Here is a 14,768-nt window from a genome sequence, read left to right on the forward strand (position 1 = left end):
CTAGAATCTATTAAACAAAGTGAAGTGGGTCAAAAAGAGAAAGATAAATGTTTTATTCTAATGCACATATATAAAATATAGAAAAAGGGTACTGAAGAATTTATTTACAGGGCAGCAATGGAGAAACAGACATTGAGAACAGACATGGGCAGAGGGAAGGAGATGGTGATAGGTATGGAAAGTGTAACATGGAAACTTTCATTACCATAGATAAAATAGATAGCCAATGGGAATTGCTGTATGGCTCAGGAATCTCAAACAGGGGCTCTGTAAACCTAGACGGGTGGAATGGGGAGGGAGATTGGAGGGAGGTTCAAAAGGGAGGGGATATATGTATAGCTAGGGCTTATTCATGTTGAGGTTTGACTGAAAACAAGATTCTGTAAAGCATTTATCCTTTAATGTATAAAAAGAAGATATAGAATACTATCCAGCTGTAAAAAGGAACAAAATTTGGTAGAGACATGGATGGAGTTATAGTCAGTCATACAGAGTGAAGTAAGTCAGAAAGAGAAAAACAAAGATCATATTTTTGTGCATATATGTAAAATCTAGAAAAATTGTATCAGTGAACCTATTTGCAAGTCTGGAATAGAGACACAGACATACAGAATGGACATGTAAACACAGAGGGTTGGGGGAATGAAGGAATGAGTTGGGAGATTAGATTTGACATATGTATATACTGCCACCTGTAAAATAGATGACTAGTGGAAAGCTGCTCAGGCATGCAGCTGAGTGCTCTGTGATGGTCTAGATGGGTGGGGTAGGGGAGGGAATGCAGGGAAGTTCAAGAAGGATGGGATATATGTATACTTATAGCTGATTCATGATGTTGTACAGCAAAACCTAACAGCATTATAAAGCAATTATACCCAAAATGAAAAAAAAAAAATACACAAATTGAATGAGAAGCCGGCTCTCTGTTAACAGGGGAGAACTCAGGAGTCAGGAATATCACTGCTCTAAGTGAAAGCGGAGAGTGAAAAAGTTGGCTTAAAGCTCAACATTCAGAGAACGAAGATCATGTCATCCGGTCCCATCACTTCATGGGAAATACATGGGGAAACAGTGGAAACAGTGTCAGACTTTATTTTTGGGGGCTCCAAAAACACTGCAGATAGTGACAGCAGCCATGAAATTAAAAGACGCTTACTCCTTGGAAGAAAAGTTATGACCAACCTAGATAGTATATTTAAAAGCAGAGACATTACTTTGCCAACAAAGGTCCATCTAGTCAAGGCTATGGTTTTTCCAGTGGTCATGTATGAATGTGAGAGTTGGACTATGAAGAAAGCTGAGTGCTGAAGAATTGATGCTTTTGAACTGTGGTGTTGGAGAAGACTCTTGAGAGTCCCTTGGACTGCAAGGAGATCCAATCAGTCCATCCTAAAGGAAATCAGTCCTGAATATTTGTTGGAAGGAGTGATGCTAAAGCTGAAACTCCAGTACTTTGGCCACCTCATGTGAAAAGTTGACTCATTGGAAAAGACTCTGATGCTGGGAGGGATTGGGGGCAGGAGGAGAAGGGGACGACAGAGGATGAGATGGCTGGATGGCATCACGGACTCGATGGACATGAGTCTGGGTGAACTCCGGGAGATGGTGATGAACAGGGAGGCCTGGCGTGCTGCGATTCATGGGGTCGCAAAGAGTCGGACATGACTGAGCGACTGAAGTGAACTGAAGTTTATATTTAGCTGTTCTGTGTGTGTGTGTGTGTGTGCGCGCGTGTGTGTGTGTGTGTGTGCATGTGCATGTGTGTGTGTGTGTGTGTGTGTGTGTGCAATCCAAGAAGTTGACCAGCTCTTTGGCATTCTCTCCTCATCTAAAACCCGAGGGAGCCGAAACCACTGGAGCAATAATCAGATGCCAACAACTAAATTTAAGAAGGAAGAGTCTCAGAGACCACAGAGCAAACTTTCAGTGCCAGCTGATCGTTTTAGGCCTTCACATGTTTCAATTCTAGAAACACAGTAAACATTATGCTGATGTTTGTCCAAATTCAGGCGTCTTTTACCCCTATTACTATCAGCATATTTCCTACATATTAATAAGCACTCTCACATTTCTTATAAAATAGAATCTGAGCTTCATTTTTAAACAAATAAAAAAGCCACATATTAGAGATTTGCTGAAGAAGAGAAAAATTTGAAATTCTGTTTTGGCTTTTGCACCAACCCTGAAAGAGATGAAGCTGATTGAAATTAATAGCCCCGCCCTTCCCAACTCACAAGTTCCTGTTAGTCAATACGTACTTTTCTCTCATCTCTCTCACACTTCATTAAATTCTAAACCTATCCATCCATCCATTACTATTAGTTGATAAAATTCTTTTAATTCAGTAACATTTGGACTGAGAATTTTAAATATTGTGAATATATAAATATTCTGCTCTAACTACCTTCCAAAATACTCAAGAGGACTGGAATGTTAATTTCCTAAAGTCTATTTTCCTCTTTTAACGGTGAAGGTCAAAATCCTCAATTTTTTTCTTTTCTTTCTAGAGTTTTGTCCATTTCAGATAGAGGAATTATATTTTTCTTCTATACATAAATCTAGGGACATTCCAACTGTTGCCAAGAGAAATAAATTACAGCGTTAAGCTGCAAATCTGCAGGTTTAAAAGTTCACCTTCCTTCAACATTATTTTAAAGGAAAAATACTGTATTTCAGCCAGAAGAGAAGGCAGGTTCTTGGGTTTACTTTCTACTATTAAGCTCAGTTCACTGTTTTGGAATGCCTAATGGAATCTTTTAATTCTTTCCAGAAAGAAAATATAATTTAAAACCCTTGGTCATGGCCTCAGTGAACAGTGAGGTGATTAGAGTTGGGAGTGCCTTTCTTTCTCAATAGCATCTCCATGTGTTTCTCTACTGTTCTTTCTCTCTTCAATGCTTGGCCAATTACAATATGCATACAGTCAAGCTATAAAATATTCAGTGGAAAATCTGGAACCTGTATTTTCTTTATAGATTTAGAATTTTTCTAAAGTGCTGCCTCTATACAATGCATTTTGGAAAGGAAATATTATATCCTATCTTGTGTTTTTTTCATAGAAACTATTACACTGTTGGATTACAATAGTCAAAGTGGAAATGTCCAGATCTTCCTCGACTTACAATGGGGTTATTTACCAATATACCCTTGGTAAGTTGAAAACACTACAAGCTGAAAATGAATTTAATACACTTAATCGACCAAGCATCATGGCTTAGCCTGGCCAACCTTAAATTTATAAGACTGGTATTGCTAATTGTGAACAAGTAATCACAAATTTCATGCACTATTGGTAGAAGTTGGTAAAATGATATGACCTCTAAAAATTCTTCAGCAGTCCCTTTAAAAAGTAAACATATATCTCTATTGTGCATAACAACTGAATTCCTAAGCATTTATTCAAGAGGACTAACAACATGAGCCCCTACAAATATTTTACAAGAATAGCATCTTTAAACCTATTTACAGGGCCGGAATAGAGACTCAGACATAGTGAACAGACATATGGACACAGTGGGTCAGGAGAGGCTGGGACAAGTTGAGAGAGCAGCACCTAGGCATATACATCACCATATGTAAATAAGATGGCTAAGGGGAAGTTGCTGCATAACATGGGGAGCTCAGCCTGGTGCTCTGTGATGACCTAGATGGGTAGGATGGGGTGGGAGATGGTAGGGATGTTCAAGAGAGGGAACATATGTATACCTAAGGCTGATTCATATTGAAGCATGGGGGAAACTAACACAACGTTGTAAAGTTATTATCTTCCAATTAAAAGTAAATAGATTTTTTAAAGTAAATAAGCAACACAGAAACAGAAAAGCAGCTTTAGGGGAATTCCCTGGCAATCCAGTGGTTAGGACTCACTATTTCCTCTCTAAGGCATGTAAGCCATGGGACATGGCCCTAAAAAAGTAGCAGATTTAATTATAATTGTTAAAACTGGAAACAATTGAATGTCCATCAATAAGAAAATAAGTAAATTGTACCAAATTCATACAATGGAATAATACTAAGGAATCGAAAAGAACACACTTGCAACCACATTTTTTATATGCACAACAATATGGATAAATCTCAAAAGCATGAGTTAAAGAAGTCAATCATAAAAGAGTGCCTACCATAGAACTTGATTTATCTGAAGTTCTAGAATAAGCAAAACAAACACTTGGTTCCTGACATTGGACTAGGAGTTTTTAGCAACTGTGATTATAGCAGATACAAAACCTTTTCTTATAAAGTGTTTTTCAGAGGCAGGTGTTGTTAAAGGAGGGATACTCCATCAATACCTTCTTTTATTATTTTTACTTTTATTTGTAAGACTTTATTTTTTCCTCTTTTTCTTGGATAGTTTTAGCTGTTTCCTTAGTGATTATCCATTAGCATCTTAAATTCATAACAATCTAATGTGAACGGCTGTGTTATAATTGTACCTAATTATATGTTTATACTTTCTTATTTACATATATTTACAGTTATTACTATATGCATTTGCCTTTTCAATATTGTAAGAAATAAATGAGTAAAGAACTCAAAGATCACACGATTGTAGCTTTGTATATGACCATGTAATGTTTACCTGCTGCTAAGCTGCTGTTAAGTTGCTTCAGTCGTGTCTGACTCTGAGCCAACCCCATAGACTGCAGCCCACCAGGCTACCCCATCCCTGGGATTCTCCAGGCAAGAACATTGGAATGGGTTACATTTCCTTCTCCAATTTAATGTTTACCTACATATTTAATTTAACCAGTCCTCTTTATTCTAGACATTAATTTATACTTTTGAGAGTCAATTACCAGGCAGGTTGATAAGAAGTCCAGAGCCCCTGAGGAGAAGAGAGGGGTCTGGGGCTCTCAAAGAGGAGATAAGGGTCTGGAATTCTCAAGGATGAGGAAAGGACAAATGTCTTTTTTTCCCTCTACATTCCTTAGTCTTCAGTTCAGTTCAGTCGCTCAGTTGTGTCCGACTCTTTGCGACCCCATGAATCGCAGCACGCCAGGCCTCTCTGTCCATCACCAACTCCCAGAGTTCACTCAGACTCGAGTCCATCGAGTCACTGATGCCATCCAGCCATCTCATCCTCTGTCGTCCCCTTCTCCTCCTGCCCCCAATCCCTCCCATCATCAAAGTCTTTTCCAACGAGTCAACTTTTTGTATGAGGTGGCCAAAGTACTGGAGTTTCAGCTTTAGCATCATTCCTTCCCAGGGCTGATCTCCTTCAGAAAGGACTGGTTGGATCTCCGTGCAGTCCAAGGGACTCTCAAGAGTCTTCTTCAACACCACAGTTCAAAAGCATCAATTCTTCAGTGCTCAGCCTTTTTCACAGCCAACTCTCACATCCATACATGACTACTGGAAAAACCATACCCTTGACTAGACGGACCTTAGTTGGCAAAGTAATGTCTCTGCTTTTGAATATGCTATCTAGTTTGGTCATAGCTTTCCTTCCAAGGGGTAAGTGTCTTTTAATTTCATGGCTGCAATCACCATCTGCAGTGATTTTGGAGCCCAAAAAAATGAAGTCTGACACTGTTGCCAATGTTTCCCCATCTATTTCCCATGAAGTGATGGGACTGGATGCCATGATCTTTGTTTTCTGAATGTTGAGCTTTAGGCCAACTTTTTCACTCTCCTCTTTCACTTTCATCAAGAGGCTTTTTAGCTCCTCTTTACTTTCTGCCATAAGGGTGGTGTCATCTGCATATCTAAGGTGATTGCTATTTCTCCTGGCAATCTTGATTCCAGCTTGTGTTTCTTCCAGTCCAGCATTTCTCATCATGTACTCTGCATAGAAGTTAAATAAGCAGGGTGACAATATACAGCCTTGATGTACTCCTTTTCCTATTTGGAACCAGTCTGTGGTTCCATGTCCAGTTCTAACTGTTGCTTCCTGACCTGCATACAGATTTCTCAAGAGGCAGGTCAGGTGGTCTGGTATTCCCATCTCTCTCAGAATTTTCCACAGTTTATTGTGATCCACAGAGTCAAAGGCTTTGGCATAGTCAATAAAGCAGAAATTGATGTTTTTCTGGAACTCTCTTGCTTTTTCCATGACCCAGTGGATGTTGGCAATTTGATCTCTGGTTCCTCTGCCTTTTCTAAAACCAGCTTAAACAGCAGGAAGTTCATGGTTCACATATTCCTGAAGCCTGGCTTGGAGAATTTTGAGCATTGCTTTACTAGTGTGTGAGAAGAGTGCAATTGTGCGGTAGTTTAAGCATTCTTTGGCCTTTGGTAGTTTGCCTTTCTTTGGGATTGGTATGAAAACTGACCTTTTCCAGTCCTGTGGCCACTGCTGAGTTTTCCAAATTTGCTGGCATATTGAGTGCAGCACTTTCACAGCATCATCTTTCAGGATTTGAAATAGCTCAACTTGAATTCCATCACCTCCACTAGCTTTGTTCATAGTGATGCTTTCTAAGGCCCACTTGACTTCACATTCCAGGATGTCCGGCTCTAGATGAGTGATCACACCATTGTGATTATCGGGGTCATGAAGATCTTTTTTGTACAGTTCTTCTGTGTATTCTTGCCTTAGTCCTAGTCATATAAAACATTTTTTTCTTTAAGCCCAGAACAGATGGTTACACAACAAACAAGTCAGTTTAAACTCTGTACTAAGGATTATATGACAACAATGTATCCTGCTTGAGGACAGTTTATCCTTCTTGAAAACCCTCTGACTAATCCTGTTATCTTAAAATGTAAATTGTGGGAGTGGGTCTAGTAAGATCTTTACAACCTTGAGACATTCTTTTGATTTATTGTAATAACCAATTTAAAAAGTATATAACTCCCTTGCTCAGCCGAGTGAGTGGGGCACTCTCCATCCCCCTTCTGATGTCTATGTCAGAAGCTTTCTTTGCCCCTTTTCTAACTTTAATAAAACTGCTACACAAAATCTCTTGAGTGATCAAGTCTGGTCCCTGGTCCCACAGCTAAATCTTTTTCAGAGATCACAAATCCAGCATTGTTCATCGTAAGCTATCAGTTTCTAATGTCCCTCACTTCAACCAGAAGAAGGGCAGATCTACTAAAAATATACTTGTCCTGTTTTGCTTATCTGAAATGTCACAATTATTAATTTCTGATGGACAATTTTGCATCCAACCAAATAAAATTATTAAAAAATAGGGATATAAAGAAATTTCTGAGATGATAGTAATGTTCTATTTCTTGATAGGCATGTGTATTACACAGAGCTATACAACAAATATCCTTGCATGTCACTATATGTAAAGTATATCTAAAATCTTGATTGTTATCAATGTTCATAGCAGCAGTATTCACAATAACCAAGATATAGAAACAACCCAAATGTCCATCAACAAGTAAATGGATAAAAAAGATGTGCTACATATATACGAGAGAATATTACTTAGCCATAAAAAAGAATGAAATCATGTCATTTGCAGCAACATGGGTAGACCTAGAGATTATCATACTAAGTGAAGTAAGTCAAGAAGAGAATGACAAATTTTATATATCACTTATATGTGAAATCTAAAGGAATGATACAAATCAACTTACTTACAAAACCTAAACAGACTCACAAACATAGAAAAGAAACTTTTGATTACCAAAGGGAGAGGGATGTATTAGGAGTATGGGATTAACAGATACACACCCCTATATATAAATAGAAAAACAACAAGGATTTACTGCTTGGCACATGGAACTATTTTCAATATCTTGTAATAATCTATAATGGAAAAGAGTCTGAAACTAACACAACCTTGTAAATCAACTATTGTTAAATAAAAATAAAAAGTAAATATGATCTTGGCTATTAGTCCAGTTTAAAAATTGTATCTAAGGCCAAATCTACATCCACCCTTGGTTAAAACTTGGTTATCAAAGCCGACCCTGTTCTATTTTATGTTTAAATTAGTTCCAGTGGATTTCTGTAATTCTGAGATGAAATTCTCAATCACTCAGTCATGTCTGACTCTTGTGACCCCCCTGCACTGTAGCCCACCAGACTCCCCTGTCTATGGAATTTTCCAGGCCAGAACATTGGATTGGGTTGCCATTTCCTGCTTCATCTCAAATGAAGAGATGCATATGTAAAGCAAGAGAACCATTCCATTTTGTTGCATTTTTTTGGCTCCCTCCTGGTTTAGGGAATGAGTATGATTTGCTCTTTCTCTGGTATGTTCTTTCTTGATTATTGGCATCTCTGTCCAACCAGCCAAAGTCAGAAATCTGGCCATTTCTCTCATTTACCAACATCTATTCTAGCCCCAAGACTTAGGGGCACTAATTCTTAAATGACTCACTAAATTTAATATCATCAAATTTCACCAGTTTTGAGAATATCTGATTGCATCTTATTAATTAATGTGAAAGACTCTTGATATACAAGCAATAGGGTCAACTGCATATCCAATAAACTTCCTGTGAATTACTTCCCTGATCACATTCAGTTTCTCTGGTGGCTCTTTTCCTTGTGGATTCCCCACCCATTTGGTGTGGAGGTCCTGGAATATGGAATGATAAGATGGGGGCATTTTCTCTTTCTAGAACCATCAAATGACCTACCTTGTAATTGTACTATGTTCATTTATTACTTTGACTTATTGAAAACACACAAGTTTCACCTCTGGGCACAGAAACAAAACTGCAATAATTAAACTTGATTATATTGAGAAGATTAACATTTCAATCTGTAGCTGGAAGATAAGACAAAAGTCAGGGGACTTGACCAGGCAAGAAAGCCAGCCTCTAAGAGTTGCACAGACTACACCACAGGTAAGTTCAGCAAATATCTCTCTCTGGTAAGGACGGTGCCAATGCTACAAAAATTTAAGCAGAAATTGTCTTTGGTCTTGAGGTCATTTAAGGAACACAATCAAACAAATAATAAATTACTGTAAAGTGGTATGATGCATGTGTGAATAGTTAATAGTTGTTTATTCAACATAAAGCACTGCACTGGTAAATTGGGTGGTGGTAAGTAGCGTGGGTCTGAAAATAGATCTCTTCAGTTTAAATTCCCATTTGCCCCTGCGAAGAGGTGGAAATTTGGATATGTTACTCAAGTTTTGGGGCCTTAGTTTCCCATCTGTCAAAAGAGTTGTTAAGAGGATTAAAATTATTTATAATGTGTTTGAACTAGTAGCTAAGAAATTGTAACTACTCTAGAATTTTTCAGATAGGTAGGGAGGGAGGCATGCCTTTTTTAAGAAAATGTTCAATTTTTATAATATATGTATGTGTGTGTGTATATATATATATATTTATATTTAATTTTCTATACATTTTTCTTAGTTTTTTTTTTGGGGGGGGTCATGCCTTGCTGAATAGGGGATCTTAGTTCCCCAAATACCTTAGTTCCCAAGGTATTGAACCCATGTCTCCTGGATTGGAAGCTAGGAGTCTTAACCACTGGACCACCAGGAAAGTCCAAATCTTTCTTACTCTTTATGAGATAAGGATCTGTGAAGACCTCAAAGAGGAAAAATGTCTAAATAGGGTTCTGAAATATGAAGGAGAGTTGGCCAGATGGAGAGGAGAAAAGACAGAAAAGGGCTTAGGTTGGGGGTGAAAGTCTTCTGGAAAGTCCTGAGAATGCCAATGTTGCATGGGCACAAAGTGCATTAGCAAAAAGAGAGTAATGGTAGGTGATGCCAGAGAGATGGACTGAAGCCACATCCCAGAGGAGCTGGTTTCTTCCATGCTGACATGTGTGGACATAACTCTACATTATGTTCAAGGAGAGCCACTGAAGTGTTTTAAAGTTTGGGCCCATAACTATTTTAGAAAATGATTCTGGCGGAGAGAGGACTGAAGGAACATTAGCAATGTCACTCGCATTGTTTTTTATAGAGTTACACTATACCTGGTGGCCCACATGGTAAAGAATCTGCCTGCAATGCAGGAGACCCAGCTTCAATCCCTGGGTGAGGAAGATTCCCCAGAGAAGAGACTGGTTACTCACTCCAGTGTTCTTGTATGGAGAATCCCATGGATAGAAGAGCCTGGCAAGCTACAGTCCATGGGGTTGCCAAGAGTCAGACACTGTTGAGCCATCTTGGCTAATACTCTAAGAAGTGGCAATATGACTAAGAAAGAGATTCGTTTGTTTTTCAGACTTGCTTTTTGATGTTCCTTCCAGACTGGGCTGGAAGCAAACTCTATTCTGTGTCCCTCTTCTAGTCTGAAACCCTCCCAATCCTCTGGTCCTCCTTGCTCTACCACCTACTCCAAATTCTGAAGAAAATCTGATGCAACCAAATGACCAGCAGTCTGAACCAAAAGTTGAGAGCAAAAAAAGAGACCCTGTGGATAGTGGTGTTGGGAATGTGGTGTCAAGGTACTCCAGGAAACAAAGAAAGAGCGAAGGTCCTAGACAGGAGGCCTCAATGAACCTTAAAGCCATTCTAGATACATGTGTGTGATTGATAATCTGAAGGAAATAGCCTATGTTTTGCCTTTCCAAATATTCAGTTCAGTTCATTTCAGTCACTCAGTTGTGTCCAACTCTTTGCAACCCCATAGACTGCAGCATGCTAGGCTTCCTTGTCCATCATCAACTCCTGGAGCTTACTCAAACTCATGTCCATTGAGTCGGTGATACCATCCAACCATCTCATCCTCTGTCGTCCCCTTCTCCTCCCACCTTCAATCTTTCCCATCATCAGGGTCTTTTCTAATGAGTCAGTTCTTCACATCAGATGGTCAAAGTATTGGAATTTCAGCATCAACATCAGTCCAAATATTAGGGAAGGAGCTAATGAGTTGTTGGTTATGAGGATTAGTGGTTAATATCATCATGAGTAGTACGCTGAAGAAAAGTACTGGGCATATGTTGGGAAATATCATGGAACCCATTGTGTCCTGGAGAATTCAGGGAGGGCTTCCTGAAAAAGGTGGCAGTCAAACAAGCCCTAAAAGCTAAGATAGTCAGGATATGAACATGAAAAAGCTGTCACTGGTGGAAACGATAGTATATACAAAGGCACTGAGGTTGAAAGGACTAGAAGAAGACTAGAGCAGTAGGGTATGGTAAGTGAGGTGGTGGCACACGATGAGGCTGCAAGGAGGGGGCACCCGGAGGCTTTTGGCAAATGCATAACACTTGAAATAGACCAAAGGACACAGCATATAACTATTTTATAAGATCAGCAAAGTCAAATGAATCACTTCCTATTTTTGACCACCCTTCAGGAAAAATCTTCCTTAGCACATCAGAAAAAGTGAGATTATTGTTTGCTTCTGTGAATATCAAAGCCTATAGGTATAACAGTATTAGAATGAGGTAAGATCACATTCTTCTCCACAACTCTGTTCCTAAACTGAAATGTTATTTGCATTGCTAAATACTCTCTCTTTATACTAGGTAGAGAGATTAACAAGCAGTGCTGCAGAAATATGAGAGTCATTACTGCTGATTAAATGATAATTTTCTAGACTGACATTATGCATCAGAAAAGAAAATAATGAGCTCACTTGAATTTATAGACCCCATGACAGCTGGGAGAAGTTCTCTCATTTGCTCATCAACAGCTTTCACACCAAGTACTGGAAGGAGATAGACATAGACTTAGAGGTGAAAAAGTGGGCACCTTGGCATGAAGCTTACATCATTTTAGTCAGGCTGCTCAAAGTAATAAATAACATAGTAAAGACAATGAAGAGCATTTGCATATATATTCTGGTCTATCAATTACTTTGAGTCAAGAAGAGAGAAAAAGATGACAGAGTATGGTACACAGAATTCAGTAAAGAGAAAGCCTTAGCTTGACACATGGAAAGCAGAGGAAATCAGAGTTGAAGAAGGTCAGCCTGACACAGAGAATGTCAGTCAGTTACTCAATGTATTAGTTGCTGGGGTTGCCATAATAAAATACCATGAACTGGTTAACTTAAACAAAAGAAATGTATTTTCCCATAGTTCTATAGGCTAGAAGTCTGAGATCAAAATGTCAACAGATGTGGTTTTTCAGAGGCCTCTCTCCTTAGTTTTGAGATGACTGCCTTCTAGCTGTATGCTCAATTAGTTGCCCATCCATCTGTGTTTGTGTGTGTGTCTTAATCTTGTCTCACAAGGACATCAATCCTATGGGATCACATCCATATGACCTTATTGTCCTTAATACCTGTTTAAAGGCCCTATTTCCAAATAGAGTTATTTTGAGGTGCTGGGGTATAGAATTTTAACACATGAATTCACACTATTTAGGAGGAACTTTTTAGGCAATAAGCCACAAAATACTAATCAATCCCTTACTCTGTGGAGGATGCTATTCAAGTCAATAGGATACAGGAAGATGGCCCTGTCCTGACGGATGTTGGGGGCTAGTGGAGAAGATAGGCAGCTAATATGGGATTGAAGGTGAAGGTGAAGGTGAAGTCACTCAGTCGTGTCCGACTCTTTGCAACCCCGTGGACTGTAGCCTACCAGGCTTCTCCATCCATGGGATTCTCCAGGCAAGAATACTGGAGTGGGTTACCATTTCTTTCTCCAGGGGATCTTCCCGGCCCAGGGAGCAAACCTGGGTCTCCCACATTGGAGGAAGACTCTTTAACTTCTGAGCCACCGATTATAGGTAAATAAATAATTTAGTTATTAATCATGCCTGTGCCACACGATGCAAAGAAAGAGGATGTGGGCATGAGCCAGACAAAGAAGGAGGGTACGACTGATCTGAGAATGAGGAAACAATGTGTTTCCTGAGGGCAGGGTGAAGAAATTGGCACGCGATAGAGGGGCTGAGTGAAGTCAGCAGGATTAAGACAGGAAAACAGAGAGGAGTGTACAATGAGTCTGGAGCTGAAAGTGGGCAAGAGACCATTTGGGGAAAATGAAAGTGTGATCGTATGGTGATGTGAAAGGGGTGCAGAGTGGCACACGTTATACTAGTGTGCTAAGAGGTCAGTGAGGAGACGCTGTCTCACAATTTTGAGAGGCTATGTAGTGCAGTGTTGAAGAACTAGAGCCCTGGGGGTTTCCCTGGGGGTCCAGTGGTTAAGAATCTGCTTGTCAATGTAGGGGTTTTTGCTCAGTCACTAAGTTGCGTCTAACTCTTAGAAAACCCCATGAACCAGAGCACGCCAGGCTTCCTGTCCTTCATTGTCTCCCAGAGTTTGCTCAAACTCATGTCGTTGAGTCAGAGATGTCATCCAAACCAGGGACATGGGTTCAGTCCCTGGTTCTGGAAGATCCCATATGGGGTGGGACAACAAAAGCCCATGCAACTAGATCCTATGCTCCGCAGTGAGAGAAGCCACTGCGTTGAGAAACGCACTCCACAGCTAGAGTAGCCGTGCTTGCTCCAGCTAGAGAAAGCCCACCTGCAGCACTGAAGACTCAGTGCAGCCAAAAATGAACTGACTGAATAATTTTAAGAAAAAAGAACTATAGCTCTGGACCAGAATACTAGGTAGGTTAAATCTTGGCTCCACCAAGTCCCAACACTGTGACTTTCAGTGAATTAAACTCTCTGTCCAAGGTTCCTCACATTTTGACTAATCATAGTACACACCTCACAAGTCAAGTTAAATGAATAAATACACATAAAGTACTTCTAGCAGTTCCTGGCACATAGCAGTTATTCAGCCAAATTTTGTCATTAGGAAGAACAACAGAATATAAAAATCTACTGAGCACAAAGATGCCACTTGAAGGTAGGATAAAGGTAAAAAGCAGAACTGTTTCTTAATGATCAATTCAGCAAGCATTTATTGATTCATTTCTCTTTTACTTTTCAGCAACATATTTGATCATGATACAATTTGCTTTTCAACAAACTTTAAAGAAACTGATGGATGCACACTGATGACAAATGTACTTTGATTAAAAGTACTGCTGTGGTCTTGGAGATTAAATACCTTTCATTCATATCAGTCCATTAGAATATTTCACCTATGTTGCCTCTCTCTCTTCTTAGCAGTTTAAAATTTCTTTTCCAGCCACTTTGTAGATATTCCACATGGTCAGAGTGTTCATATTTTTAAATTTAAATATATTTGATTTATAATATTATGTTAATTTCAGGTATACAGCAAAAAGATTCATATGTATATATATATTTGGATTATTTTCCCTTATAGGGTATTATAAGATATTGAATATAGTTCCCTGTGTTATACAGTAAATCTTCATTGTTTATCTATTGTATGTATAGTAGTTTATATCTATTAATCCCATACTCCTAATTTATCTCTCCCTTCTTTCCTTTGCCCTCTGGTAACGGAACCCTCCTATACTGTTGGGGGGAATGTAAATAGGTACAGTCACAATGGAAAACAGTACAGAGGTTCCTTAAAAAAAAATAGAGCTACCATATGATCCAACAATCCCACTCCTGACATATAACCAGAAAAGATGAAAACTGTAATTCAAAAAGATACAGGCACCCCAATGTTCATAGAAGCACTATTTACAATAGCCAAGACATGGAAGCAACCTAAATGTCCACTGCCAGAGGAATGGATAACCAAGATATGCTACATATATACAATGGAATATTACTCCACCATTAAAAATTAAATATTGCCATTCGCAGCAACCTGGATGGACCTAGAGATTATCATACTAAAGGAAGTAACTCAGACAGAGACAGACAAATATTATATGATAACACTCACACATGGAATCTAAAAAATATGCAAATGAATCTATATTCATAATAGAGACAGACTCACAGACATAGAAAAGCGTTCATCTTTGCTTTGAGAAAACCTGTGGTGGACAGCAAGTGTCTCTGAATGATAGAAGGGGTTCAGGGGAGAATCATTCAAATATTGGTACTCCAAAAGCATAA

The sequence above is a fragment of the Capricornis sumatraensis genome, chromosome 9 (genome assembly GCF_032405125.1).
Source record: "Capricornis sumatraensis isolate serow.1 chromosome 9, serow.2, whole genome shotgun sequence".
Lineage (NCBI taxonomy): Eukaryota > Metazoa > Chordata > Mammalia > Artiodactyla > Bovidae > Capricornis > Capricornis sumatraensis.